At 33.2% G+C, this 27060-nt stretch overlaps 1 protein-coding gene across 3 annotated transcripts in view; it reads left to right on the forward strand.

Annotated features, from left to right (window-relative positions):
• LOC106672023 (cadherin-23-like) overlaps positions 1–27060 on the forward strand; it is a 135864-nt gene that overhangs the window by 4176 nt on the left and 104628 nt on the right. For all 3 annotated transcript variants that reach the window (XM_014403095.2, XM_014403092.2, XM_024227259.1), the window contains exon 2: positions 26768–26803. The gene's annotated coding sequence lies outside the window, so the exon portion shown is untranslated. The remainder of the gene's footprint in view (positions 1–26767; positions 26804–27060) is intronic.

The following is a 27060-nucleotide window of genomic DNA, read 5'->3' on the forward strand; positions in this document are numbered from 1 at the left end:
TGTCGACAATGGGCTTTCAATTAGACGGCTTTCTACAAAATTTTTTTATAAATTTGTCACAAATCATTGTACAATGTTAACCACGGATGAGAATATGTCAGTCCAAAATGTTACCCACAAATAGCTAGCAAATTTGTTCAACCATGCAAAAACCTAGCTCACAAAAACGAGATAAAATCTTGAGATGGTCAATTGGTAATATTTGCTTCAGTTCACCTACCGACCTCTGCCAAACGTTTTCTCGTATTGTACAGGTTGAAAGTAATTAACAATCGTAAATAAAATATTGCGAACCAGAAAAACAGCTCAATCGCTCGAATAGATCGTAGTTGAGTAGTTTGGATTTAAACTGTTCGGCGTGAATAACAGCCGTGATGAAGGTTTTTAAAAAAGATGACCCTAGACGAAAATCGGCCTAATTCAGATTATTAAATTAAATCCCCCACCAAGAGTGATATTTCGTTCGATTCGTAAGTGTACAAAACCACGTCTGATCGGTGTTATTATTGCAGTAATGAAGGCCGAGAGGCAATCTGGCGACGATTATCTATCGGGCGTAATTCCCCGGAGCTATCCCCAATTCCAACGGGATATAATTCACGGGTGCTATAGCCTCCTAAAGCAAATCGACGGAACACCAAGCACAAGTGTGTTTTCCAATTTTCTAAACGTTTGTGGAAATTTATATGATTTTTCTAGAACAGAAAGAAGTTACTGAAACCCTAAAGGACAATTCTTTAAATTGTCTGCTTATCTGGGCTACAAAACAGCACATCGTTTCCCCGGTTTGTAAAAAAATATACAGGGTACCCTAGATTTAGCACAACATCTACATTTCAAATAAGACCTACCACTTTATGGCACGTCACCAGCATTCTTCACGCTTGAATCCTCTCCTCCTTGACTACTTTTTTTAATTAACTACTCAAATACTAGTTAAAAAATACTAAATACTACTGTTAAATATTAGGGAAAATTCGAAATTTCTGTACGTTACATGTACACTTTCAGCATAGGTTTTGTTTTTAGACGCATTTTTTCGTTTACAATTAATAATTTTTTAACTTCATCTCTTTAGTAGAAAACCAATATGAAATAAATACACGATACGTACATGGTTCCTAGTCTTCTTAAATAGACTTTAATAAATATCCATTTTAACGCTTATTTCCTAACTAATAATTTATGCACTATTTTATACGTTGCAATTTCTAGGTTAAAATTGTCATTTTTTGTAACAAATAACTCAATTTCTCGAAGGTCTTCTAAGGTGGCACAGGTGTTGAAAGAAGAAAAATAAGTATCGTAAAGGACGGAAAAGAAGTAGAGTACTGTGAAGGAAATCCAATAAAAAATATGACACTCGTTTCATACGTGATGCCTTTATAAGTCAATTTTCCACTTCGGGCTTAATACAAAACGCCTTAAACCTGAAGTATACGTCCGAGTAATGACACCACATTCAGAAAAAAATAGAAAAATAGGGAAATTGCTATTTTTTATAAGTGAAAAGAATAGAGATTTTCCCAAGCAATTTCTAAAAATCATCGCCCACACTTCATGAAGAGACACGCGTTTTTGTTTTTGTTTTGTTTTTTCAAGGCAGTAATATAACAACATTATTGATTTGCTTGGACATTAGTTTTAATACATTGTAGTGATTGGAAAAATTATATCCATGAGATACTGTTTTGCTGCTGATTGCTCATTTTTATAAGCTCGATTCTGCACACAAGTATAGAAATAAGTCTATCGCTTCTCGCAGTCCAGCTTTCGTACTTTACAATGAATTACCGGCAGGCCTCGAGAAGCCCCCACCCCGGGTGTTGACATTCTAAGATCAGACTTTCGTCCTAAATCCAAACAAAATGGTATTCTCTTAGTTAAAATGGAAATACAAATACATGGGCATAGAAATCTCTCAGTTTTTTTGGTGGATACTCAATAGTCCTCCATCACCCTCTACACATATAACTAAACTAATTGTGGGTCGGAGGGGTACTCAATATTTCGCCATCAGCCTCTACACATTCATATACAGGGTGAATTGCTACTCGTGCTACAAACTTCTCCAGTAGATTCTTCACCCTAAAATGAACAAAAAAGTTCATATTGTCCATGGTCCGATTCTCAACNTCGGACCATGGACAATATGAACTTTTTTGTTCATTTTAGGGTGAAGAATCTACTGGAGAAGTTTGTAGCACGAGTAGCAATTCACCCTGCATATAAATACATTACGCGAATAAATACATTCCCTCTCAAAGCTAGGAACCCAAAAACATCATTACCGTATATAACAAAACAACCCTGTATGCTCCAAGAGGTGGAACAGGGACCCAGATATTCATTACCGTGATACTCAGTAGGTGGGACACATCGGAAAATCTTTCTTTGCATACTAACACTTGCGGGTGAGTCCACCTCGCGTGGCCTATTTTTAATCGGATGAGGATGGCCCTTCTTATATGTCCTCCCAGGGCCACGTATCGTCTGATACCCTATAGCTTCTCAACCGATCGGGTATAACGACATTGCCATTTTCACACTGAAAATATTTTAAAATTTACGGTTGGTGTGGCCGAATCATCGATCCCTTTTCTTTTATGTCTATATTGGTTATTAAGCATGCCTGCTGTGTGTAGGGATTTAATTTCAATAAAATTGACGTGCTGGGCTTTCCTTATCGTTTTAAGTGAACACAATTAAAGTGTGAATTTCGATTTCAAAATTTTTCAATGTAAGACTTCAGAATTTTGTCTGGCTAGATTAGAGATAGAGTTTATAATTTCAGTTGGTGTTTTTTTTTTCAAATCTCGATCGGAACATAGACGGTAAATGTCTGGACAAGACCACGATTAACCTTTTGGCCTTTCGAAACTAGAACGGCTCAGCACCGGAATTAAATCTGCCGGACATCGTTTTAAGAAAGGGGTACCGAATTACAGGAGAAAGGTAATGGAACAAGGGGAGAAACGCTGGAAGCGATCCAATTTTTGGCTGTAGTTCAAAAAACAGTACTTTTCCAAAACACCCTTTCGATGACCCATAAACCGACCTGAGGAAAGGCGAAGAAAAAAGACTCGTTTCTGGCGGAAATGAAAATAACGAATGAATCCAAGAACCCGTTCGAACCGACTATCAGTCTGTTAGCTTTTACTCATTTCTAGCCCAAAATGAGAGCAGTTAAAATCATAATCCAACTCTCATCTTGAAATGTCCAACTCTTTGATGAGAGGAGCCAGTTAATGCCAAGCTACTCACATAGACTTCTTGTTTCAGAGGCACTGTTTATTAACGTCAAATATTATAAAAACATCTGAATTGAAGTATGATTAAAACATATCCGGTTTATAAGTCATTTTGTGAACAACTATCTATTGGGTTGTCCGGAAAATAATGCAGGATTTTGGTATTAAACAAAAAAAAAGAAACTAGTTACTTTAAAGCAATGTTCTTTAATCAAAATAATTTCCCANAGTAATCCTGTAAACGTAAACAGAATATTTTATATAGATTTTTTTTAATGAAAACTTAAAATCCTGCATTATTTTCCGGACAACCCGATATAACCGTTTTATGTAATTCATAATTTTCAGGATTGGTAATACAATCATGTCTATGAATCGATTTATATTTACATTCAGATCTGTATCTCTTATGTATGTATTTCTATATCTATTTTTATTCTAATCCTTTCATATTAGTTACTATTAAATTTTGAGATTTTGTGATAATTAGAAATGTCTGAAGGGATCAACGGACACTACTTACATTAACTACTGTTCTCTAGGTCATATGTAAGATATCTTTGAGTAACTTGAAAGAAATCCTCCTTTAAGTACTACTTTTTTCTAAAGTTCTTTGAAACAGTGGAATTTTTTAGTAAACTTAAGAAATGAACTCAACTAACCTAATTCAAATCACTTCGTCTCGTTTGCATTAACTTTTTAACGTATCTTAGTGTTAGTGTAACTATAGAATTGTGTGGTGATTAGTGACTGTTAATCAATAATTATTCAGAAATCGTGAGATGCGGTCTGGTGTGATGTAGGTTTCAGAAAAACATTTTCTTTATCGTGCCAACGTTTCGATCTTTATTGAGATCATCTTCAGGGCCTTGGATTTACAAACGTTGGCACGATAAAGAAAATGTTTTTCTGAAACCTACATCACACCAGACCGCATCTCACGATTTTTGAATAATGAACTATAGAATGTTGGCAACATTACTTACTGGTTCCTTTTGCCTGTCTATCATATCAATTTTAATATATATTTATTCATTTAAATATGTATAATATATTTATTCTGTTTACCAACCTATTTATTTTATTAATATTATTACTATTATTATTTGTTATTGTATTTTGAGATTGTGATAATATATTGTTGAAGAGATTAATTAAAGTTCTATCGTTCAAAATTAGTTTCAATCCATATATGTATTTAGTAGACATAATTGACCGTATTAATTATTTTAATTAATTATGATTTTTATCTAAGGCCTTGATCGAGTTGATAAATCTAGTGTTCGTACCCACTCCTGACGCTAGCATTTTCATCTCAAACAAGACCTTAGATGAAAGTATCATTAATTAAAAAACTTAGGTTCAAAGATAGTAAACTAAAGAACAGATGTATTTTATTTTTTATACATTAGTATTTCAAAGGTTGAACTTTTACTATAAAGAAAAGAACAAATTTCCACTGACCTCATTTGGTTTAACAACTGAAATCTGTCCGAACTTGCGGTATTACGTTAAAGGAAAGAGTACTTTACAATGTCCTTTATGTGCGTTAGCCAGTGAAACTATAACTAAACTTAACTCGCTTAAATCATTTCATCTCTTTTGCATTTACTTTCTCTAACGTTTTTATTTATTCAGTGTTGAATGAACGTAGGGCCGGCTCGTTGGCAACATTATTTACTGGTATTTTTTCTTTTTTAGTCAAAAATTTAAATTTTAGAAAGTTCAGGATAGTCGGCTAATTAGTCTTTATGCTCCGAGTGTACAGCCCCGAACGGTCAGAATCGTTTCCGCCCGATTTCTCTCTCCTCTTCTGCCCCGCCCCGCCGTCTTAGAAAGGGATGGAAATGATGACCCAGATCCCGGGCAACCTGTGACATACCCGGCGACGGCGGAGGAAATCCGAATTTCACGGCACCGTTCCGCGGAGAAGAGTACAATACGCCGAGCTTACGCGCCGAACGACGAAAAAACGGTGTCCCCGAGTTCACGCGTGTTCCGGACATCGCGATATACAGCCCTTTGTATACGAAACACGTGAAAAAATAAAATAAAAATAAGGTTTCGAACAGTACCAGAAATTGTGGTATATTGGATGTCACGTACTGCATGACCCGTATAGCGTAGGCTCTCATGTATCTATAGAAATAGTTCTTTATGAGAAAAAGAAAAACATATAATAGATGTCCTAATTAGTCCCAAATTGAACTTTGGCTGGAGAATAAAATCTATATAAACTACGGGAAATTGCACATCATACCGTTTTGACATTCATTTTATAATCTGATTTTATATGCGTACATCACTACAAAAAGAAAATTGTTGTACGATTTGAATCAATTAATAAATAATATAATTTTATTTTTAATAGTACTAATTTTGCAAGGATTATTTTCATTTTCATTTCATCATATTATTAGTTTTTATTTATCCTTGCATGTAATGGTGTTTTTTGGGCTTTGATGTATGATTCAAATGACGGTATTTGGCCGAATAATCTTTAATATCTGAACGTCACTTTGGTTAAAATGTACATAGAATAGAAAAATTCTCTATTTTTACAGAAATTATGTATATACAGGGAGAGTTTGGTGTAACATAAAACAGTTAAAACAGAAAGAAAAAAGAAAAAAAAACAGAAACATAAACTTACTGGCTAAATTAGGTAACTAAATAAAGAAAACTTCAAGCCTACATAAAAAATATACTATAGGAGAAAGTGTAACCATATGATACTAACATAAATTTTAACAGAAACTGTTGATCAATATTATTTTGGTTTTTTGCAACCTATGTTTATGTTGTCACTTACTTAACATACCATTCTACAAATTATTTTATTCAGCCTGTATAAATGCCCTTTATATCATAGCACCAGAAAAGTAATATAATAGATCATCAACTTGAGTTTTTTCTTTCGGAGATAATAAAATTTCTATTTTAACGGCTTACTCGCCAAGTTCTATATACTTATTAAATACGTTTGTCCCAACAGTCCAACGTTGTTTGTACAATGTAAAAAGAAAATCCTTACTCTCTGGTTGGCCAAGGATGCACATAGAACGAGCTGATTTTATATTTTAAGCAAACCCATTAAAATAAAACGGTTTTCTTCTTTTCAAGCTAACAGTATTTGTACTATCATCCTTTGATTTGAAATTGCGTTATTATTACAGTTACAGTTTATTCTATTACTAGCAATTAGATTTGCTCCTCTTCGCATATTTATTAAATTATTATTATAAATATATTAAGAATTCTTCCTATATCCTATGAAACAGCATGATTTTTCCGTTGTTCAACTAAATCATCTTTCACCTTTTTAAATCAATGTGGTTTAGGGAAAAGAATGTAGTAACACAGCCCTATCCAGTCGGACAGACCACTATCGAATCAAGAAATTGTCTATAGACCATTACAGTTTTACATGGAAATGAATTGCACTCAGTGAATAATTAAATGACCTTCTAACCAAAGTATTGCTTGGTAATTTTAAAACATATATCCATCTATGAATAATTTTCTTAAAAATTTGAATACTCACTCTCCAAACCAAACTCTATTCTACTGTAGTGGTTGGGGGTACTTGAAAAAGTATATACAAAATGAATATAGATTTATGTATTATAAAATAAGTAGACAAATAATAAAGATATATTTCTTGCTTTTTTCTTCTTCTTAATTTTTTTTTATTAGGACTTATTCCAAGAAGCACGTGGTTTTTGATTCATTTACAAAAGGTTAGTTTATTTCAAAAACATTCATCCTTTTTTTCTATGTTTCGGGCTATTTGGGAAGAACAAAAAAATAAATAGATATATAATAATCAACTGCGTAGAATGTACGATGATTTTTAAAAGATAATATAGATAAATGTACAAACAGATGGAAATGCTTCTAGATAAGTAAGTACAAAGAATGAACAATAGACAAAATCTTCTCATTAGAAAAAGTATACATAATCATTAAGACAAACAGAAGATAGATAATTATGCAGATTGAAGAAACGTAAAGATAGAAAAATATGTACTTAGAAAGAAATACAGATAACTAATTGTATACCTGAATACAAAAGTTACACATTCAACAGTATATAAATAAAGATACTTGGGTGAATAGTACATAAATAGAGAAAAAGATTTTTAAAAAACTGTTTTTTAATATTTAAATAGATTGGATAATAAAAATTACAAAAATAAAAAATCATTCACACACACGCACACACTGAGGGAGATAGATGGATAGTTAGATAAATAGATAGATAAAGGAAAAAAAGATAGAGAAATCATTATGGTTAATTATACAGATAGCTTTTCAAGAGACGATTGGTATGCATAGATAGTTGGTTGTTGGAAAATCACACAAATAAGACAATTCAGTTTTCATCAACATCCGAAGGAATCAATTCTACGTACGTATAAATCAATCAAATATAAATATCGATTTTTGAAACCGTCATGTAGGTGAGCAGGTGTTACAAATTATTATGTGGAGGATCTGCTATTGGAAGGTTTTTTAGATTATGTGAAAACGAGGTTTTCTGTTCCAAAACCGCAATGCAAAAGCTTCATTTCTAATGTACCATTGCTACACAATTTCTAATAACTTCACTTATTTTGTTTTACAATTCTACTGTCGAATACGATATGCCGACTGTTTCACAAAAACAGCATGCGGTCTTTCTCATAACGCATGATAACGGGCGTCTAGCGGTGTTGCATTTGATTCCGTGTCTTCGGACGTGTCGCAGATGTAAATTAGAATAACAATATGTCCTTCCGTTGCCGGGAAGCTACGCCCGTTATCCCACCAGGCGCGGCCCCATTTCAGAAATCGTCTATCACAAGGCGTTGGAATCTCCCGAAGACTTCAACGCCTAAGAAAAGCTTCTTCTATATTTCTATATTATTTGCTCGACCTAATCATTTCCGCTACAGCGCGATTTTAACGCGTTCTATGCGATAAAATCACGTATACGGGGAAAACATTGCTGTCGCCGGCCTTACGTTTATCGGCCAATCACATACGTAAATTATTACTATACAAACATATTAAATTGTTGTATTATATATTAAATGTATTTTTAATTTATTGTATGTATACCAAAATTTAATTGACTTCTTGTTTATGTAATATTTATTAATACAAATAACAAAAACTTATAATAATATCTTAATAATAATTATAATTCGCAAAAGTGGCAGAAAAAAAACTATTATTTAAATTATTATTATTTAAATAAATTATTTTTTGATTTCTGGATTATTTACGCAAACGATTCTACATATTGATACACTAACACACAACAACATACATACGATTACTTTGCTGGTTGTGTCTTCGAGTGATAAGAGGATTAAGGAATGCTTAGGTTATGTTACCGTCTTGACCCTTTATACTTCAACAAACAGCCCCTTATACTATAGCAAAAGCGTTGGAATAGCTACTATGTAAGATAATGTCAGCTAGGCGCATAACGTTCGAATAGCCTCATCATTCTGGTCCCTTTACAGAACATCGGCAAACATAAACAGTTTATATAGAAGTTATTAGGAAAAGGATTATTAGATTTCAAAGACACTGCTTTCTCATTTTTCCCTGGGCTAAGCATACGCGGTATATAGGCTGGTAATTAAGATAAAACAGCACCCCGGAATTTAGATCTATCTGTTAGTTACAAGTTCCCAACAACCACAGTGAAGTGTTGATGAAGACGGCAGAGCATAGAAATCCACGACAGGTACTTTGACGAAGGAATTTCTTCTGTCTGTTGTATCTCGCCTATAACCCTTCTGTATGGACTTCAAGGCCCACAATATATCTGGTCATGTCAAAATGCCGGCATATCTGCACAGATTCGGAAGCAGCACATTTCCCTTTGCAAGTGAACTAAACTGTTGGTCGTCTCTTATGGGATTGTGAGCGTCTGTAGTATTTCGCCTTACGCCGACTACTTCATCATATTTTTTCCGAGCTAAGTTTTTAGAATTTAGATCGAGGAACGCCGGTTTTTGCGTTGAAGGGTAATAGGGGGCTAAGGCCGGGACGTCCCAACCTTCGGACTTAACCACCGCGATCAGGCCTGACGCTAAAAATTTAATGATTAAAAAGAGGTGGCATCGTCCGAGGGGCGAGTCGGCAGAAAAGCTTTCTATCAAGAGCACTGTCGATGGGTGGCCCTCGGATATCATTAGAGTAAGTTAGTAGAAAAATGATCGCAAAGAAAATGAAATAAGGAAGTGAGTTGTTGCCTGATCAATAAATCGTCTTGCGCCTTCTGTTTACGTTTCAACATAAATGGATGATTTCCTCTAGGCCAGCGAACTGTATGCTTACAATGTCTTCCTGCCATATAAGCGGGCGTGATTGCTAGCCGGTGTAATCGGATGAAAGTTTATTCGTGACGATAGAAAGCCGATGGACCGTCGTTGTTTCCTTCGAAAAATTCCCCACCCACTTCCAGAGATTGCACGTTTTTACTGGGCATTATTCGCATACATCCGCATTTTGAAAGGACGACGTGGGCTAAGCCATAGTTCACCACATCCCATGCATCCACGTAAAGCAGGAACCCTTCATCCCTTCAGGCAAACATGGAAATTACAAGTATGTTGATATTATGAATTCTAGGTCTTGTCCATCCAAATAAACAACCTGGTATTATGGAAATATAAAAATTGCCCCATTCTTATGCTCCTTTTTTTTCGTTAAATATTCAACTGTTCATCGTCTGCATGCAATATGATCGAATCTACTATCGTCTATACTCCATGTGATTTCATTTCTCTGGCTTTCTCTCTTAGTCCGACTTTTTCTGTTTTGTTTATTTACAGTTTTTCTGGTTCCTTTTGTCTGTATCCTTCTTTAGATCAACATTCTGAACTATTTGTTCCACAAATGGTTTATAAGGAAATTTATTCACACCTATTCTAAATTTACCTCTTGCCTTAAATAAATTATACAAGACCAGCATTAATCCTGTTTAATACTCGGTGGTAATGACCGTGGTCTTCGGGAATAATGACTCGGTCCGTCTGGTCGGTCTTGTGTGGAGTGATCTCCAGAGCGTGCCTCCTTCCTGGACATGGTCCGCCGCTCCCTCAAGACCCTTCGACGTCCGTTCTTGTTAATATTAAATTTTAGTTCCTTGACCTACGAGAAGTACCAATGAACGAATAAGTTCGAAAAATGGGTTGAACAAAATTGTTTAAACAATAATCTACATTAATGCGAAATAACTGATTCATATTATCTTAAAATCTTCAATTACACAATAGAAAATAAATAAGTTAGACTAGATTGGATATTATCGGTCTATTGCATAAACGTGATATTCTTCATCAAATAAGCTTTTACAATATTAAACAGAATGTAATAGAATACGCTTATTTTCCAAAAAAGTTACAACAAGAAAGACCAACAATATCTAAGTGCTTTACAACATGGATTTTATTCCCTCTGACCGAGTTGTTTTTACAAAAAAAATATTAAATAACAGTTAATATAAAATAAATAAAACTTGTTTGATAGTCAAAAAAGGTTACTTCAAAGAATTACTTTTTTTTTAATTGAATTTTTTAACCCGTTCGTACATATATTTCCAAGCATGTTTTCCCTTAATAAAACTGCAAGTAGTTGAACTCTTGTTAGCCGAAAAGACCTTAAATACAAAAACAGCACCTTCCCAAGAATAGTCTGTCATCTGTCAAAGCTGTTTGTAAAGACAATCTTTGGTTGATAGATGAACACGACGCAGGGACTCAACAGGATGTACGGTGGGAAATACGGGCTAAGAGTGAAATAAAAGTTTTATTCGGTTGTATTCTCTAAGCTTAAAATTCATCTAATCACGCATTTTTTTAATAAGAATTTTCAATGCAAGAACGAAGAGAGATTGGGGTTAATAATTTCTTTAGCCGCAAGCTTAGAATCTGTGGACCTTAACGTTCTTAACATCGCTGTTTTGGCGACAAGATCCTTTTTTCGAGATATAGATAATGGGTTTTTAAAATCAATCATACATTAAAGTAAAGAATAATTGATTTATTATTTCAATCAATTCAGGAGTCGCCAAGTTGCTTAGCTATTGATGCATTAAGTTAGTTTATTTAACAGATCTAATAATCTGATGACCTATTAAATTTAGATTTTTGTGCGAAGATTCTTTTTTCAATATTTACAAATTTTTAAAACCATAATTACACAATTTAGCACGAAAAAATTCAAAAATATGTTTCCCATAATTGGTAGTTCGCAATTTTAAGTAGGAGTTCATTTCGGTGGATACGATATCGGTTGTATCTCATTTAACCCGACCTTACGTCTAACCGCCAAACATTTTAGAAGCCTGCTTATTAAATGTTTATAACATTCAGTAAATAATTGTAAGGTAATTTAAAGGAATTATGGCTCATGCGTGAGCAATGTGATATAATCTGGATGTAAGAAAGCATATGGCGCCCAAGGTGGAAGTTGTAAAAATTTTTAATGAATAACTTCCAAGTACAATTAGAGCTACCCATGATGTATGGACAATTTAAATGATATGGGTTCTTATTAATAGAAATCGGAGTAAAATACCAATTTGAAATTTACAAATCCCTAAGAAGTTAAAAGACATTACAATAAAGGAGGTTTATATAATTCTTTCCTTTTGCGGGTAGGGAAAGTTGTGATTTTATAAATAGTTTTAATTCTCCTGCTGCAGTACGACAAAGTGACTGATGATAAAAAACACAAACTGTAAAACAAACCTTATCTATTTTCAATTTTTACATTGCGTCAATGTAAAAAGCTATTTTCGTTAATGAAGTATCTCTTGTTTTTAACAGAATAAGTACCGTTTCGTCAACCGACTGGAATTTTAATTAATTTAGGTGAAGGTAAAGTTAATAATCAAATTGTCAAAGGATTCATTAGGAAACAAAGCATCATATAACTCAGGCTTGTATTCAGTGTGAATTAAGTTGTAACAACATGTTTAGTTCATCTAAACAGTTTTAATAACAAGATAATTTTTTTTTAACGCTAACCATTATTTTCACCCACATTTCGGCCTGCACTTAAATTTCGTGTCAATTCTACATGCATCATTATAATATATATATTTACTAGGTGAACGTTGTCATGAGAGGTCGTATTTTCGTCTTTTTTGTGGTGTTTTGCCCGTGCCAAAGGTGTGAAGGAGCTGTCCAGCCAGGAGGCTGTCTCATTGCAAGATTGGTTTATTCTAATCAAAACGTTTAAAACTCTGCATAATCTAATGAGAAATTAAATACAATGATCATTCGTATTTGCACAGCAGTATAACCTCTAAAAGTTTTTTTGTTAAAAGTTATATTGAATCGAGTCTTGCTTGCTGATTGCTCAAAAAAGCCAGCTTTTCAACACTAGCAACAATGGCAATCATTTAGATATCGTGAGACTTTGCGGGTACGTCACGCTGTTTGACTTGTTCATCTTGTAAATCATGGTGATATAATCTTGTCACCTAGATCTGATATTTCGGAGTGTTCGAAAGTTGGAGTAACAGATAAATATCGTAATACCGCATTGAAGAATATTAGGTGTTTGGTACTGATGGTTACAAGTTAGACGATCCAAAACCATTGCCAATGAAAACTTGAAAAAACTAATTTGTAAAAATTAGTACATTTCCGACAGAACTTTGCCATTAACCCTAACCAAGAGCCACATTAATGTGTGTTTTTAGCTGCCATGCATAGTAAATAATTGTGTTGTAACATTAAAATGCAAAGAAAAATTCTCCAATAAGAGTAATTCATAAGGGACAATAATTAATCGGTGATAAATTCAAATTGATCAAAGACTTGATTGATGAGTTGCTTAGTCCATTTTATATTTTTTGTTGAGAAGAAGAAAACTGATAAAATCAGTAGAGCTATAAAAATTCAACTTAAGTCGGGCTCGTTAAATACATTATATTACGCTAACAAAATAATTAATTTTATTTTGTCTTACATAGATTAGAGCTAGCTAAAAACTAAAATATATTTGGTGTACGTGAATTATATGATCTAATAATTACAATCGGCTTTTGTGCGATTAATAAGATAACTCTTTTGACTAGCATGCGTTCTAATCACTGAAGATTCTTGATAATTGAAATTTTTGTAAAACAGAGTTGATTTTTAAGCGTTTCGGTAGTTGAATAATTTGAAATAAAACAATTTTTTTAAGTTCTGAAATTACTGGGGCGGCCAGTAAGGTTTCATAACAGAGAGGAAGTGGCACTACGGTGTCTGACCCCACCTGCATTCATCGCCCTTGACACAGAAGCGGGCGTATCGTGGTGGTCTTTCTCGGCCAAACAATTGTCAAAAATAATCGTAGTTTTTCAAGTCCTGCTGGAAAAGATAAAAGGACACTGCCAGGATTGAAAGCTAGGGCCGGCGTAGGGTTACTCGAAAAACGAGACTTGCGAGGAAACAATTAAAAATAAATAAAAGTTATTCCTAAATGTTGGAGCACATAAAACAAAGTAAGCATGTAAACATGTATATAAACAGGGAAGATAGAAAAGGTAATTTGTAAAGACGAACAAAATTCAAACATACTACCTAGTAACATGATGAAAAATTAAACTAAAACGAACAAGAAGACTGTCCTTTGATAGTATAAATAACTGTAACGTACGAAAGAATTAAAATTCTCCTGTAGAATAATAATTACTTTAATTTTACTCAGCTTTGTTTTAATGTTAGTAGAATTTAATAGTCTCTTGATACTCTCTGGTTACGAAAAATCTAATAATCTATTGCAAAACGTTTTTTTAAATGATCTGGGGCTGTTAATTAGGGTCCGATCTTTCATCAAAAGTTAGATTGATGCAAAGCTAATTACTTTATTTGTTAATGATAACAGAATTGATACAAAACGGAGAGCCATTGATGGTGTAACATTTCCTAAAAAAAGGTTTACACATGTCAGTTAAAATATAAAGTTTAAAAATTCTTCTATACCTTAAAACAGTTGCGATATCAAACTTTTTTAAACTTAGTTTATAAAAACTTTAAAAATTAATTTTTTGTAACTTTCTGGGATTAAATTATAAAATAATATACAGTGGTAATTTATATTAAATCTATCCGAATGGACCCAGAAAAGGCAAAAGGAGATATAAACTCTAGGAACGCTAGACGCCGTAAACTGCTAAAACAGCGCTCACCAAGACCAAGATTCACTGCTGAAATTGGAGAAGGCCAGCTCAGAGGAGTGATAGGCCAATTAACCGGTTACTGGCATCTGAGTAAACTTTTACATAACATAGGCAGATTAAACGATGATCCCATTTGCAGATCATGCAATGATGAGGAAGAAACAGGTCATCTTCGAATGCAAAGCAACTGCTTAATGGAGACATAACATGGGATCCAAAGAAATGCTGAAATTGAGGCAGCAATTGTCAATTACCTACTGCTTCTGAGGAGAAGGATTGAGTCGATTGCACTGAAGCAGGAAACTCGGAACGTACAATAAGCCAGAAGGCTGCTATGCCTCGGAGCACAAACCACCATATTCCTAGTATCCGTCTCTAGCACTATCATTATACTACATTTTGTAATCTGTTATGAGGAACATTTAATTTATCACTATCATCATTATTATTATCATTATCATTATTTCCTAGCCTTATATAAAGATTACTCTTTGGTTTTAGTAAAATTATCACAATTAAGGCAAACATAGTTGATACATTGTAATATATAAATCCAGAGAAATGTTAAAATACCAAGTTCTCTAAACTTGTCTTTCCAACCCTGTCTGTATAACAGCCCACTGAGTATTCTTAATGTTTTTCTTTGTAAACTAAATATGTTGTTGTGTCTAATGTGTGAGTTTTGTTCATGGATGATGAGCTACCTCAGGCCAAATTTTACTATCACAAATTGCATAGTAGGCAAGCAACCAGCATTGTTTTTTATGATACATTATTGGCTTAAGATTAATAAATATAAATTTTGACTTAAAATAAAACCAAGATTTTAGCTGTACTTGTGAGTTGTAAGAATGTATTATTGCCTACTAGAGTTAATACATACATTTCACTTTTTTGAGCAGTGTTGGTATCATCTGCAAAAGCGCTGGAATACCAGTGGAAAACAATTGTTCAATTATTTGTATAAATAAAGTATGTAATCTTTCCCAAAATAGACCCCTTGTAGCACCCTAAAATTTACATTTCTAAATTGTGAAATTGATGTTTGTATTTTACTGTTTGCTACCTCTGTTAAATATGATTTAATTGACTTTATTGTTTGTTCATCAAAATTGTTCAACAATTTTAATTTTGTAAGAGCAGCTGGTGCTCTTACAATCGAACGGTTCGCTTAGGTCTAAGAAAGTATCCATAGTATATTTTCCTTCTTCAAAACTACTATGTACTTTATGAAATCAACAATTTCAAGCCCAACGTTCAATCTCTTTCGATACCCAAACTGAGAATACTGAATATTTAAAAAACCAATCGTGTTTGATGTCTAACAGCTTCTAAAATTTGGATAATATAGGCAATAGTGAAATTGGTTAATAGTTTTTGGTCTCATTTCTATGTATCGGGCTATTTGGCTATTTTTAGACGTTTTGGATAAATATGTTTTCTGAAATCAATATTTAATCCATATTTGTCACAGGTATTTGTATTTTTGTTTAAATCAAAACTTTTTGAAAAACATGATTGACTGTTAAATAGTGTCAGATCGCCCATTGGGACATTTACTGGACCTAGGGAAAAAATTAGTTAGTTTGTAATGACAGCAGAATTCGTGGGTAAATACTTTCGAGCTAGAAACAATGAGTTAAGAAATAACACTTGCGTCTTTTAAACACAAAACATTTTAAACTCCCTCGATATATATAAAAAAAGACATTTTAAAATTTGACCATACATTTTTTTAGAGGTTGAATGGTCGATTGAAGCAAATGCTATTTCACTTTCGCCATATCATTCTCAAATTAGCATTTTGTTTTAATACCTAGTCCATGTTCTTGTTTTATATTGGTATTTTACGCGGTGTAAAGTGGTCTGTGAATAAGAGTATACATTATTGAGAAATGTAATGAGCTCTAGAATACTAGAAACAGTAGGAGGAGAACTAGGAGCCCAATACTAATGGTTTAACTTGTGTTGCAAACTTTATTGCATTACCTTATAATTTAATTCTGAATATATATTTTTACGCAGTTTCTGAAGTGGCCTTTAAATCCAATACCTACCATAGAAATAAAAGGGTGTTTAATAATTCCTAGTTATCTTTCTATCTATTTTGAGACAAGTTGACCTAGTTCAAATCGGATTTTCTTTTATGTTGAAACTGAGTTTTCGCACTGCACCAGGGGTTTAGCTACCGCGGGTGCACGAGTTCCCTTTCTCCTCGGGCCTTAAGGGCGGCCCCTTTCCCTTTCGATGCATTTAAATCAGATCGTGATGATCTCTCGAGGTCGGCCCGATTTCCGCCTTCCCCGGGGAAACGGTCCGCACTCGTCTCGCTCTATCAAGGACGAAAAGTCCAAGAAACGAAAAAGAGAAAAAGCCTGAGGATCAATGGAACTCGCTTGACTGAGATAAGATATAATCACGAATCATTTGTTTCCCATGGAACTCCCTAAACTTTTTTACTCGTTTTGTGATCCATTTGAATAAGGAAGTAACAAGCCGACCCATTTAAACGAATTATATTTTATGAGAGAATGACATACTTTTCTTCGTGGTCTTAAATGTCAACAAATAAGGGGATATCAGCAGGTCAGATCTAAATACAGCAGGAAACCATAAATATATCACTGCAGAAGTCAATAGTTTAAAAATAAAAGAATTAATCCATAATAACTTTAGTATCTTATATTGTCAATATTGCTATTGTTATTCTATTCCACAGGAAAAATACCATCATAAAAAGTAGTCTTTATTTTTTTAAAAGGTATCGATTAAAAATCGACATAAATCGACTTATAAAACCCATCAATTAAAAAAACATGTTAACAATTTATTAATTTTATTATTACTCTATTTAATTACTTTAAGTTACTTTTATTAATTGTTATTTGATGGTTTTTGTATTTTAAAGTCACAGCAGCTGAAGGGGGAAGAGGGAAGCACCCTGAAATCGATACTTGTTTAAAAAATCAAGACTTCTTTTTATGATAGTGTGTTTTTGGTTGTCTCCGTCTGTGGAATAGAGTGGGTCAAGATAAAAAAAAGAAATAATCATTTTCATTGTAAAAGAAGAATTTAAAGATGGTAAAATGAAGGTGCACAGTAATTTCCGTTTTCAAAATTGGGTTCAGGTGGATTTTTTATTAACATGCGGCTCGGCATAAGAATTTATCTTATGTTACAAGATAATTATAAAAATTGCTTTTATTATAGTTTAGTTTTTATTTTGCCCATAGACGTTGTTGATGATAGCAGTATTTTGTAATGCTGTGTTCGCTTTTTGTGTTTGCGATGTTCTTTCTCCGATGTTATTTTATTAACCTTATGGTTTTATTTTTCCTGATTGATTCGGTTTTGAAGTTTATGAAGTTTGTTATGTAATAATATTTTTTCAGCTGCCTGTTTCTTTATTGTTGTTTGTATAGTTCTTACTAACCTATATTTAATTTGATTATTGCTGTAGTTATTTGTTACATTTGGCTACTGTTTTTTTGTAGTTTCGTTTTTATTTATTGATTGAAGTTGAGTGCTGTTGGCGCTTTTGTGTTTGTACCTCCTGTGCTCTTTTTATTAGCCTACCGTTTTTAATCTTCCTTATTAATTTTGGGTTTTATTGTGATATTTCTTCTGCTTGCATCGTTGATTATGTTTGTACTGTGATTGCCTATCTGTTTCCTCGTTTATTTGTTTGTTTCTTTTTCATTTTATTATTTTTGGATTTTTTGGTTATACCTTTGTTGTTGTTGTAGCAGTTGCTGTTTTGATTTTGGTTTTGATCATTGTTGGGCAGTGGGTAATTGATGGTACGAGTACATTTGTTATTACCTTGATGGTATTTTCATACTCTACGTATCGTTTTATGTTTGGTGACAATATCAATAAAAGGTGTTTTTATTTTCATAAACATTTTACAATTCATGCTAATTATATATTTTTGAAATTTTTGCTTGCTTGTTTTGCTTAATTGCTAATTAAATTAAACCATATGGTGGTTGGTGAGTATAAAGCGATAACTTTTTTGGGGGGAGGGGGCGTTGTTGATGTGCGCAGATTAATGCATTTTTATTTTGTTTTAGTTGTTTTCTGTTTCCACAATTTGGTTTTCCAGTACTTGGTAATAGTCTTAGACATTGATGCTGTTTAGCTGCTATGATATAATCAGTACTCTATTAATAATTTTGAAATTTGTAGGATCTTATTAGAGATCTTGAAACAGTTGAAAATGTCCTGAATAGTATATTTTTGTAAAACTGGTGAAAGTGAGTATACATCATACTCTGAAAAACACGATAAATTTTATTTTTTATAATATTTACAGCAATAAAAATGGGAATAAGCCTAAAACATTGAATACAATCCATAACAATCAGAACATTTGTTCCATGAACTTTCCGTTCGCTATACCTTGTTTTGTTTGCCTCTGGATATAAAACGGAAAAAGAGAAGGTTTCGAAAGGGAAAACAGTTCCATCTTCTGTTTGTGCTGGCCAATGCATGGACCGCATAAAGATTGTAAAGATACACTTTCTTTTTCCCTCGTCACGAGGGCTGAAAGTCCTTATGCGAACTGAATCAATTGCACGGTCTGATGCCGTTAACACGTTCCAATTTTAGAATTCGTCAAACATAACCGTCACTTTTTTAGACCCTTTTTTAAAACTAACAGTTTCTATTTTCTAATAGTTACAATATTAGGCATACTATCAATTCAATATTCTCCGTTATCTGTGGAAATTTTTATCGCTTGTCAAGTTTCCACGGCTAGTGTTTTCATGCTTTTACAGTAATATCAAACAAATTTATATTTACACGCATAAACATTCGATTAAAGTTTGTCCCACAATAAAACTGTTTATACCGACCTATAAGAAATACATACATAATATTGTGTTTCTCATCGGTTTGCCTTTCTACTAAATTATCAGAATTGTTAAATTTGTGCATTTCGTTTAGTCCTCTCGCTCACACACACCTCTGATGAATAGACATTTACATTTACTGCCGCTTATAGAGAAAACAAGAGGTACTTTGAGGAGAATGGAGATTAAGTCACAGGATTTCATTCTCGTGGGTTAGAGCACAGCACATGCTGGGATCTCAGTGGATGAACTCACGGATTGGATGGCTAAAAATGCTTTTCGAAATGATGATTTGACTGCCTCCTATACCAGTACCAAGCACTCGTTTTCGGATGCATCACCTAAAAATGGATAATAAATAGCAAATTCTGATGAAGCATGGCAGAATGGCGGAGAACCTTTTCTCCACCACAAAAAAAAAGCAATGCAAAGGAGATAAAAGAATTAGGGGAAAAAAATTGATTCACTAGCAGAACTTCACACCAATTAGCAACTAAGGATTGAAGAAATTGAATATAGAAACAGTATGTTAGAGCAAAATTTATTTTCTAATGACATCGAAATTCATGGAGTTCCAAAGGTTGAAAACGAGAATGTGCTAAATATCGTGAAGAAGATCTCTGGAATTATCGGCCTGCAAGTAAGTGATAACGACATAAGCGATGTGTACTGTGCCCGAGGTAATCCTTCTACTATTTCACCGGGTATGATAGTAGTTAGTTTTGTACGTAAAATGGATAAAATTGAAATGATGAAACTATGCAAAAAATAAAACTAACATTACTAATCGTGATTTAAGAATGATCGTCGGAGATCTGGTTAAAATTTTTGTAAATAATTGGCTTTCTTTTCATATTAAAAAAATGCTTCATAATATAAACGTAATTCAAAAGGAAAAACACTACAAATATGTATGGTTTAATAGTAACTTTAATCTATGCGTAAAACCGAAGGCAGATAGCAATGTAATATACGTCAGAACAGAGAATAAGGTGGATTGTGATGTATTATTGTGAGATAGAATGTGTATATGTGAATTTGTGAAAGAAATGTATAATATAGGTATATAAAGGATATTTAAAAATAATAATAATAATAAAAATAAAAATAAAATAATAATATTAATAATATAAAAATAATTATTAACTTAGGGTCTCAACTTAGTGTTTGTGCGTGCTAAATAATAAGTTCTACTAAGCATGTGTAAATCTCGTTAAACGTAAGAGTGGTTTATGTAAACCAAATTTTGCGAGAATAAATAAATCATTAATCAATCAATCACTCTCTCTCTCTCTCTCTCTCTCTCTCTCTCTCTCTCTCTCTCTCTCTCTCTCTCTCACTCCATTTCCCTCCCTCCCTCAAATAATTGCAAGACCGCATATAAATGAAATGTGAATGAATGTTAAATTTTTTTGGCAAATGCATTCAATCTGTGGAACGTAAATAGATCGTTAAAAAGACCGCAGAATCTTCATCTATTTTAGAATTGTCAGCTTTCCCGTAATTAACGTTCGCGAGGAATCGACGACCACAAGTAATCCGGTCCATCGGGTTCTAAGTCTCATCTTTCCTTTCCTAGTTTATCTTCCTATTAATTCGCACTTTCCCCGGATTGGAATCAAAAAATTGCCATCTCGGAAAGTTTCCCCTTTTTTTGTGCTTTTTTTACCACTCCACTTGATGAACCTGCGTGACCGATCGATAAGAACCGCCTCGTGGTTTATAAGACGTGCCAAGTCATTTGCATTACTAATAACGACCGGCCCCAATTTCTAATGCTTTTAAAACTTAAATCAGAAATTAGTGTGACAGCAATTTACAGAAAGACAACTATTTTTACATTGAGGAGGAAAAATTAATATGTAAAGACGTGTAATATTTAGTGAGCTTTAAGTAATGATTATTTAGAGATGGTGAAATGCGGTCTGGTGTGATGTAAGCTTAAAAAAATTTTTCTTTATCGTGCCAACGTTTCGATCTTTATTGAGATCATCTTCAGGGCCTGGGATTTATTAACATTGTTTAAATCCCAGGCCATGAAGATGATCTCAATAAAGATCGAAACGTTGGCACGATAAACAAAATGTTTTTCTAAACCTACATCACACCAGACCCCATCTCACGATCTCCGAATAATCATTTATTCTCTATTTCTCTAGTTTTGTTAGAAAGACAATTGCATTAGTTATTGTTTATTCCTATCAAATTAATTATGTATTTTATAATAGTAAAAATGTATACAGTTTATTATGTTTTTAAGATCATTCCGAGGCAACTCCTAATCCTAAAAAACTTCTAAATCATTCAAGCAGAAGTTGGAAAAAGAGTGTCCTCAGATCGGATTAATATACACACGTGTAACTGACTTAATTTCGGGAAGGGGTTGTAAGTTAATGCTAAAACAAACCAAAAAGCAAACACAATAAATTTAATGACAAGAAATTTATTTTTCGATTAGGACAGATCAAAGCTTTAAGATGACACACGTTTTATCGTTGTTCTGATGTTATGATTAAAAATCTTGCCAAATTCCTCTTCACTTCCATGATTAATTAATCTCCCTAGTTACCTGTCGAATTTGACACTCTTAGTTCTATCATTCGAGCTCACCCCTTTAAATTTATTTTCAGTTTTGTAGCTATAAGATGGACAAAGGCTTTTTCGTTAAAGAAGAAATCTGATAGCATAACTGAGCAGGAATCACGCTGGAGTCGCACACGACCGTTTTTCTTGTCAATCACTTTCGGCATTTCTTCCGCCTCCTTCACTTCCGTTCATCATTTTGACCAGTTTTTGCGTTTCCTTGTCCAACAGAATCATAACTATATAAAATATGTATTGAAAAATTGAGGAATATCCTGATCTTTTTTTCAAGTTGAACCAACTCATTACTTTCATGATGAACTAATTTATTTTTCAAATTGTGCTCAAGAGACATAGTGTCATTTTTATCTATTTGTGTACGCAATAAAATGAGTCCTTACGTATGAAATGTTAATTATAATTTTTATTGCAATACTTAATTTTGCTGTGAAGATTTTTTTGTTCCGAAATAAATTTTAATAATAATTTACTGTGCATCTTGTCATTTTCTGCATGCTGTGTTTATTTTCATCTCCTTTTCATGTTTTAATTTTGATATGTTAGAACCTTTACTGACAAATAAGATCCGACTCAAACGCCAAAATTTTTCCCAATGCTAACCTTGGCTCAGAAAGTCTGTTGAAAATAAACGTAACTGTTATTTTTCTAATCTGTGTATCACACCTATTCACTGTACAGTAGGTGTTTGTTTGCTATCAGCAAGGACAACCAGCAAGAATGTACGGACCTATTATTTGAACAAACATCAGATAAATAGAATCTGCTTCTCCACATCTCTATTTTCGTTCCGAAGAACTCATGATATTTGGACAATAATACAATACATTACTGTGTTTATACAACCGTTTGTGTGACCTGTTAGAAGACTTTTTAACTGGTTAGTGTGAAAACCACATAATTTTGTCTGGACATATTTTCCTCGTATATATGTTGTTTGATATGACTTTATAAAATGGTCGCCTGGTTTATATATTTAATTTATTAAAGTATCTTTGGCTTAACTGTGTATAGGATATGATCTACATTTGAAAAACTGCAGTTGGAAAGGTTGTTAACATGTTACACATGTAAACATAAAGCGGTTCGTCTGGATGGCTATCCAAGATTTATCTTATACCCGAATATTTGGTACAAGCAATCGGACCAAGCTCAATCCAATCATGAATTTGGAGATAACCAGTCTTTTGACCGGTTTGTGTTTTTTATCCTGTTTTCCTGCATTTCCTCTTTATAAAAAAAAACTATAAAATCAGCATCAGTTCTCAATGTTTTATGTGTTAAAACATAATATATAGATATAAAACAATCTATTTTAAAAAATACTAACAAAAAAGAGAGGGAAAATACATTATTTTCTACGATAGAAAACAATTATTTCTCATGAGCTTCAGTTTAAAACGCAATTTCCTACATAATTGTGAGAGGAAGAGGAAAAAATCAAAACGATGCAGGCGGCAATTTTGATGGAGTGCTTACAGACTCAGATTGAAAGAAAGTCGATCACCCGGGCCTGTCTACATATAAAATGGAAAAGTTGAGATCACAACAATTTCAAATGAAAGCTTACATTAAAGTAAAAGTATTAGATATAGAAAGGAAAAATTATCAAGGTTTATTGTTTTATCAATAGCTCAACCGTCAAGTCAATCCTAACAATTTTGATTTGAGCCTCTCTTTTAGATTTTAAATATTAACTAAAAAGATTAAGCGGCTTCCAGTTTATAGATTCGTATTTGAGATGTTCAAAGTTATTTTTATAGCCGAACCGATTGGCTCTGGTTATTCGAAACGGATAATCCCACCTAGAAACGGCCGTGGAAACGCAGTAGGTTCGAAGTTCCATCGATCCGTCCGTTATGCTCCAATGGTTCAGCCCATATATGGTTGCCGTCCCAAGGAGTTCGTATTACCTGTAAAAAACGACCGAGTCCTCCCTTCAAATGTTTACGCAATACGCCGATAATCTGGTTGTATAATTTTGGCAAGAGAGGAACAGCATGAATGCGGCAATAAATTAGGCAAATATTAGTCTTTGAATCATCTAAGGATCCATATTTTGACGCTGTTATTCCCATTTTGACTGTCATGATGAGACACAAGCAGAAAATAGCTTTGACGAAAAACCTTGTGGCGTGCAGTGTGGCGTCCAAAATTCCTTTTCTAGCGACATGTGTATCGAAGGGTATAGCTGTTCACAGCTAATAGCATAAACTTTATGAGCAACCTGAAATAATTTTAGGTTCAATATTAATCACCCTACTAGTGTAAATGTTACAGGAGTTTTCCAGGGCGAGATAATCAGTACAATTTTCTATAATTCTGATTTATAAGGGTAATAGTAATGAAAGAAAAAAATACATGACAGTTGGGTACTTTCGGCCTACAAGTTTAAAAAACCCAATAGAAGAAAAGTTATGAATAATTTTTTTTAAACAATTGATTTCTCAAGTAGTCCAATCCGGCAAATTATACATCAATTTACATGCAGACTTTATCGAAAAACAAACATTTCTTTTTAAACACTACAAAAGGTTAACGATAGAACATTTTTACGTATAATGAAATTGTGGCAACAATCTTAGCCTACATACACCAGCAGGTGAATCGTGTGTGAGAATTGGCCTGTGAACTGTGTTTTAACATCCTTTTTTCTACATATCGTAATTTTAATTCCACACCAGTCTTTATAATTATTAACTGTTAGATGCTCCTGAATTCACATTGAATTGTAATACTTTGTGAAGGAAGGTGTTGAACGGCAGTACGTTTATTTGTATAGACATGCCTTGTAAATAAATAGAACTGTTAACTTTAATCTTCTTGTTAATCTGTTTCTGTGCGAAGACAGGCCGTAGTTTAGTCATGCTGAAAGCCGACCGCGTGCACGAAGTGAGACTGCACGGATTCAGTGATGAACAGTTACGGTTTAACGGTTGATAGAAAAGACGTTCCAATAATTACATCATCTTCCAAAAGTGAAATACTTAAAAAATTTGTTATTATATTTATGTTACAATATCTCACACTGTATGATTCATTCTCTGATTGGAAAATGTAGCTATAAGAAACGGACCCCAAAATGAATTGAACATTATATAAATAAATATATATATATATATATATACATTTATATTTTTATAATACTGCAATAAGGTTATGTAGATTGATAAATTAGTAAATTAACGCGTTTCTTTTTCATCAATCGGAAAGCAAATGTAAATGTTACATTACAACTACTAAAGGTTGTATAAAATTGCTCACAAATTGACTATTTTCGACTCGCTTTGAGCAAATTTGTAAATATTTAATGATGAAGGCAAAATACTATGGTATAGTTTGTCGACTTTTATTTGTCTGTCAGATTGATATCTCACTTCAACAACAACAGTTTAAAAAATATGATTTATCTAGTAATTTAGGAGTTTTGTTGCTGTTATTTTAATACAATTTTGAAAAATAGTTTTTTTATTACATTTGTTTACCTGTTTGATTTTTAATGGTTAACTATTATCTGATCATAATGTATTGCATAAATGCTATTACCATTGCATTTTTTTACGCCTCACCTCTCACATTGGATCGACCACGTTCACCGAAAAAATCACCACTCGCCGATAACACCTTCGTGTGACTGCCTTTCTCCCACTGGAAATGGTCGTTTCGAAACACCATGCGGTTGTGTGGTACGTTTCATTTCTTAATCCGAACGCTTTTATTTTTTGACAAAACGCCCTCTAAAAACCTATCGTAATCATATTAGAAAATTGGTGTTACTGAGCTGCTGCATGTGCTAGCCGAAATGAATCAGAGACACGCTAAAATGGAAAACTGGAAAGTCGGCGCCATCTAAGCCAAAAATGGTCAAAAATGCTGGAATTTTTCAATTTGTAACGAAGTCTGTAGACATTTCTTTTCACATTACGATCTTACTTAATGTATGTCTATANTTTCAAAATTTCAATATTATTTATTGTTTAACCTATAAAAAGTACATGTCAATAAATAATGACTCTTTCCAGTCTAGAAATTTTGATAAATAAATCAAGGATCTCATTGTGGTTATACTGGCAATTTTCCTCGCAATTATCTGGTTGAAGCTTGTGATTTTTTTTTCATTTTTCAGTTACAATATTAGAAAAGCGCCGTGCGATAATGGAAAACCCGTTACCGTTGTGGTTTCTCCATCTTCTTTAGTCCATGTTAAAACAACAAGCCCGTTATTGCCACCTGACACAAGATGTAAATTTGGCAAATTTTTTTGGTTGTTTTTGATTTTACATCCTTTAAAATCAGGCCAACTCCGTGCTACGTTAACCACAATTCAACATTCAACGCTAGTGAAAGGTCTGTAAATAATGATTACACGATGATATGTACACGTGTTATCCTGCTATGGTTTGTTTGTATACTTTAATATTTTTTTATTACCACAAAAAAATGTTCGTCAAAACCAATTATTTTAATAATTTTCATTTTTTGTAAAGATTTAAGGTCTAAATTAAGTATTCAATGATTATGAGACATGATCTCGAACGTTTGCTTCTAGTAAGAGGGGCGTTGTTGATTTTTTATTTTATAGAAAGGCTGTTTGAAACATGAAATATGTTACACGTAACGTGATATCCGTTTTCCTTTTAATGTCATACACGACTCTGTCCCACCCCCTAATAAAACAAGCAACCGACAATTTTTCTAATTTCCAGTGTGAGCAAATAACCACGCAGATTGGAGGTGGATAAGTGAAAGCGAACATTTCGAACCTTCCAAACAATCGATAAGACAAACGGAATATCTTTTTTATGTACATCATGTATTGTATTTAATTACACTAGAAAATGCAACCTTGACAATGATCTTTTTGTCTTTTTATTTTGCAGATGGAGATCCTTTAATATCCTGTGATGAGATGTCATGTAAGTTACGTAGAAAAGCTTTACTAAAATAGAGATGCTGCTAAAAATGCCACATAGTGCTAAAACTACTTCACTTATTAATATTATTAATTAACATTTTCTAAATAATTTAGGTGCTAGTTTTATAAAAATTATAACGGAGATTCTAGAAATGAAAATCTTAAGGGAAGTCGTCAGGTGTAATTGTTGTTCCGGTACGTGTCAACTAGTTTCGTCACCCTAATAAACAGCTATTAACCTTATTATGATCCGTCTTG

Source organism: Cimex lectularius, unplaced genomic scaffold (assembly GCF_000648675.2).
Source record: "Cimex lectularius strain Harlan isolate CLEC.00 unplaced genomic scaffold, Clec_2.1 scaffold169, whole genome shotgun sequence".
Lineage (NCBI taxonomy): Eukaryota > Metazoa > Arthropoda > Insecta > Hemiptera > Cimicidae > Cimex > Cimex lectularius.